Source organism: Xiphophorus hellerii, chromosome 7, assembly GCF_003331165.1.
Source record: "Xiphophorus hellerii strain 12219 chromosome 7, Xiphophorus_hellerii-4.1, whole genome shotgun sequence".
Taxonomy (NCBI): domain Eukaryota; kingdom Metazoa; phylum Chordata; class Actinopteri; order Cyprinodontiformes; family Poeciliidae; genus Xiphophorus; species Xiphophorus hellerii.
This window is the reverse complement of record NC_045678.1, coordinates 5,838,905-5,844,270: the sequence shown is the minus strand read 5'-3', so window position 1 is coordinate 5,844,270 and position 5,366 is coordinate 5,838,905. Positions and strand designations below refer to the sequence as shown.

The 5,366-nt window shown below is 35.2% G+C and overlaps 1 long non-coding RNA gene across 1 annotated transcript; it reads right to left on the bottom strand.

The window, feature by feature from the left end:
• Positions 1-686: 686 nt before the first annotated feature.
• Positions 687-1,031, bottom strand: LOC116723594 (uncharacterized). Its single transcript, XR_004340011.1, has 2 exons — positions 1,002-1,031; positions 687-861 (listed from the first exon to the last, which is right to left on the bottom strand). It is a non-coding gene; the product is annotated as an uncharacterized LOC116723594 (long non-coding RNA).
• Positions 1,032-5,366: the final 4,335 nt, after the last annotated feature.

Genomic DNA, 5,366 nt, shown 5'->3' with positions numbered 1-5,366 from the left:
TCAATAAAACTTAGGAATGCACTTTAAAGGGTTCTTTCTCTTTAAAGGGTTCTTTCCCTTTAAAGGGTTCTTTCCCTTTAAAGGGTTCTTTCTCTTTAAAGGGTTCTTTCCCTTTAAAGGGTTCTTTCTCTTTAAGGGTTCTTTCCCTTTAAATGGTTCTTTCTCTTAAAGGGTTCTTTCCCTTTAAAGGGTTCTTTCTCTTTAAAGGGTTCTTTCTCTTGAAAGGGTTATTTCTCTTTAAAGGGTTTCTTTCTCTTTAAAGGGTTCTTTCTCTTTAAAGGGTTCTTTCCCTTTAAAGGGTTCTTTCCCTTTAAAGGGTTCTTTCCCTTTAAAGGGTTCTTTGAAATGCAAAGTTAAGTGACATTTTAATATTTTAAGCTGCTTTAGTAGATGTAACTAAATTGATGAAAGTAAATGAAAGGAATATTTTCTAGACTAACGTTTAGAACCTTTTAATCGTCTTTAATCTTCTCATCTCCTGAAACGACCGTGATTCTTGGTGACCAAAATGTGAAAACATGAATAGTTTGATTAAAAGTAGAACCAGTCAGATTAGAAAGAACACAGCTTTATTTGCTCTCAGTATGAACATCAGTTTAATCATAATTAAACGTATTGAGAAGCTAAAAACAACAGATCGTTAATGCACTTCAACTCTGTAAGAACATCAGCCACATTTTTTTAAAAATTAGAAATGTTTCATCAGCACATCGGGCTCATGTGATCCCAGCTCCAGAAAGGTGAAGGTCTCTGGACATCCTGAAGGTCAAACACCGAGTGGCAGTCAGGAAGACGGACACTTGATGAGACATCCTGCAACTCAGAGGCTGCAGAAGCACCGCACTGATGGTTTACCAACATCTGGAAACACATCGGAATATATTAGGAATGGATTCTGACACTTAAGTTATGTGCAACATCCTGGCTAAAATTAGCGCATGCATATTCGGCACTATTGCAGGTTTTATAGTAGTTTAAAGCAAAAATCACCGTTAGCTCACCTGCACCGTCTGAGCCACCTGCTTTCCTCCTCCCGCTGCAAGGCGGAGATCAGCTGTCCTCCTCCCACCGGCGCGTTTCTAAGCAACACAATCTTAAGACTGCCTTGTTTTTTGTAGTTTTTAAAAAAAAATTTCTGAAGACTTCTTTTTCTTTATGTTTTTGCCGTGGGGAGTCCTGACAGAGCATTCTCTGTTTCAACTGTGTTCACATGCAACAAACATTCCTCTTCCTCTGATCCAGAACTAACAAGCCGACCAGCAGAACCCAGAGAATATGAGGAGCAAGGACAGAGAATTATAAGGACCGAAGTTAACTTTTCCATCCAATTCAATGCAGATTGAAACACCCAGATTGAATGTTGTTCACTTATTTTTCTTCATTCTGACTTCATATTGCTGCAACCAGACATGGGTAGGTTAAAAGTGGGAGACCCGGCTGAGTTGCTTTATAAATTTGTCTTTTGCTTGATTTTTACATTTCATTTAACAGGCCAGCTTACACAACAGCAGCTATAATTTTAATGTGAAATAACCGGTTCGTTGTCCGTTTTTTATGAAAGTGTTTAGCGCTAGTTTGAAGCCGACTTCATGCATGTAAACACACAGCCAGCATTGTTGCCATTTAGCTGCACGACAGGAAGAAATACAACGCTAACTCCATCAGGATTATGTTTTGATAGTGATCAAAGGCTGGGTGCTGCTCTGTCATTTGTTCCCCAGCGCTATGTGTTGTTCCGTCTTTGTTAACCCGGACTGCCTTCTCTGTGGCAAATACGGCTTCAGAATGAAGGCGAATGCAAAGTGTGTGTCGTGCTTTCCTGGATGTGTGTGTTAGAGTTACGACTGGACAATCTTCAATACTGACTTTTGTTCTCTCATTTCCTTAAGGCTTTTATAAACCTTCAGTTGTATTTTTTACTCTAAAGCACTTAAGTTTTTTTTCTCTCCTTGTGTTTGATACAATCTTGTTACTCTTAAGATTTATATTTATACAGATATACATATTTTTGGTATCTTCTTATCCTCTTTTGTCTTTTTCCCAAGTTTTGTGCTAATGTTGAAAAACCATGATCGCAGTATTCATGGATGCATGTTGTAATATTAACTTTTTTTTTTTTTTTTACATTCATGTATGAACTGAAAATTGTAAAACAAAAAATACTTTTAATGTCCTGGTGTGTAAAATGTATGTATAAATTAAATTAACCAACTTGAACACGAGTGGATTCATATGTGAAAGAAACATGACACCGTAAAATTGTTTTAGATGTGCAAGTAAAAATGCTTAAATGAAATGAAGAAAGAAAAAAAAAAAAAGGTGTAGGCCAGCCTAGACGTATTCATTACCATGGAGGATCTGGTTATTAGCAACTTTTTGAAGAACCTTATGAGTTAAAGCAAGATTTAATATATTTATAAATATTTTCAAGCTATTATATTGTTTTTTTCAGATTATTATCTCAAATTAAGACTTGAAATATAAATTAAAGTTTTCCTGGAGAAATGTTGGCTTTGTATTATTCAGTAATGCATCGGGTAACAATGTCCGCCGATTGGACCACCTCTGGATTTATAATGTGATAGTTCGTGTCTTAGAATGACTGCAAATAATTATCTGAGCATTACTATATATATATATATATTTTTGCTTCTGGAAGAACTAGCATAAATGTGGAAAGGGTTCCCTGCATTAATATTTGGGTCGAGGAGCGGTTGGGCCAGTAGGTGGCAGCATACGGGAGTGATGAACAAGACAACGCGATACTTGTGTTATCTGCGTTATTTGTAGTCCAATTTCTCTCACGCACCAGCGCGTGCGTTCGTCAATGGAAGTCATGGCAACGACGTTAGCGTCCTCGAGCCTATAAATGACGCCGACCTTCTGAGTTTCTTTCCCCTTTGCTACGGGACTTTTGAGAGAGACGCCTGAAGGAGCCTTTAAAGCCTCGGAAGGTTTGAGCTTGTCGAGAATCTGCTGTGCAAAAACTTGCTGAAGAAGAACTTGCTGAAATTCGCACTTGCTGAAGAAACCCGTGGATACCAAACCTGCGAAAGACGTTTCCTGACCGGGAGAAGAAGCAGCAGGGTGACCAGCTGGAAGGTTCAAATCATTCTTCTACTATTTTTAATAAACCAAAGCAAGTTATTACTAAGATATTAGTGACTTGTTTAGTTTATTTTGCGTGTGTGTGTGTGTGTGTTTTAAAGAAATACTGACTGCTGTAGAAAAAAAAGACGAGTAGCATTCTTTGCTAGCATAGATCTAACTAACTAGTTAACTAATGAGCCTTTTTCTTTACTGAATTTCGCTGGAAATGTCGGGAATTGTTAAACTGTGGTGTAATAATTATAAGAATATATGCATTTTACTGAATTATAGTCAAATTAGTTCAATTAACTTCAAATTCCTGAAAAATTAGCTTGTTTTTGACCGTTATTTTTTGAAAAATGCCGTGGTAAACACTCAGTTTCCATGGACACGCAAAATGAAATGCCTTAAATATTTAATATTATTTTTTAAAAACATTTTAAAAATAGTGTTTACCCTTATAATAACCTATATTTGAATTGTTTAGTTTCATTATTTTTTCAAGATAGGGACATGTTGATGTGTTTTTTTTTTTTTTTTTTTTTTAAAGCCCTGACAAACATACTTGGTTTCCATGGTAATGACATCAGACTAACGGTTTGTTAGGACGCTTTACATAAAATTTCCATTCATGTACGCGTTCACACACTGATGTTTATAAGCTAATGGATTGTAGCCACAGATGTTGTATCGTGCCAGCAATAACTCCAGCTAAAGGTGAGAGAAGTGTCTTGCTCAAGGACACAACGACAGAGGCGGACCATTGCAGGGCAAACTCCTACCACTGTCGCCCAGTAATAAGCATTGTAAGTGTGTGTGTTCGTTAATGATAGACCATTAATAGGCAGTGAATCGTGTATAGTCGTAGTGATCATCAATCAAAGCTAATTTTCACAAACAAAATAATGATTTATTTGTGAAAATCATCTTTGATGACTTTGGATTCCAATTCTTGGTAAACTGGATGGTTCTTTGCCCTTTTTGTCTTTTTGATAAATGCCTAGACAAACATATTTAGTTTCCATGGATACATTGGTGACATTATTTAAAATGACTTCAACGCAGCTTTGTGAAAAATGTGTCATATGTAGTCTCCATGGATACATTGATTAAATAACAACACACAGCTTTATTCTTATAAAAAGTCATTAAAGAACAATCAATGTGTGCCTGTTGATTTCACAAAGTAACTAAATTATTTAGTTTATTGTAATTACTCAAGACCAGAAAAACAGCCTTTTGTTCCATTGCATTTTAGTGACGTATCATTTTCAGAAGTCACTTGAATGTTAACAGTGAATGTAAAAATTCATTAGAAAAACAATCATCTCAGTTTCAGTGGGTCCAGTTGTGATTCATTTGTTAGTTAAAATCTTGGAGGGATTGCAGGGGTTTGACATTGTTTATGTGGTTTAAAAAGTTATTTCTGGTTTTAGAAGATCCGTTTTGTTTTATTCAGATCTTTGGAATAAGTAGTCAGTGTCTGGTCCAGGTTTCAAAAAATGCCTCAATAACACATTCGGTCTCCTTGGATACGTTGCTTGAAATAAAACCTTCATACTTGAATATTAGAAAAGTTTTTAGATACATATTTGTCCTGTATTATTTCTAAGTAGTTTAGTTTGTATTAACTAAACCATTATTGCTTAGTTTGCTTTTTCTAAGAAAGAGGAGTTTTGAATAATTAGTTGTTTACGAAATGCTGTGTTGGTCCTTTGCATGTTTGGAGCTGTAATATATTTTCACGCTGATTACATTTTCAGAAAGAGTCAGCAATATTAATAGTGGTGATTGGAAAACATTTGACTTTAGTTTGAGAAAATTACTTTTAGTGAATCCATTTTGTTGCAGGGTTTTATTTTATTTTAAGAGTTTATGGCTAGGGATGAATTACCAATAAATCTAAATTTGATTTATTGTGTTTAATGATTGATTGGTACCAAGATGAAGCTGCAAGTTTGTTTGTCTGAGTGCTGATGGTTTATACGTGTTTGATCAATGAGTTTTAGAGTTTGTTCTGGTTTTTATGTAAAATTGTGTTTTTTGCTGTTTTTTTGTGTGACTAAAGATAAGCTTTATTTATTTTATCTCTTAATTCCCGTTCTTGTTGTATAATCACATCTGGCATAGCATTAATATTGCTAATTAAATATATTCAAGAAAAACAAACACATTCACAAAGCTGGGTTATTGTATTGTTGGTATTTCAGTGTTCCCTCTAAACATTGCTTTGGACTTTTGTGATTTTTTCAAGATACAGATTTATAGCTTTTTTG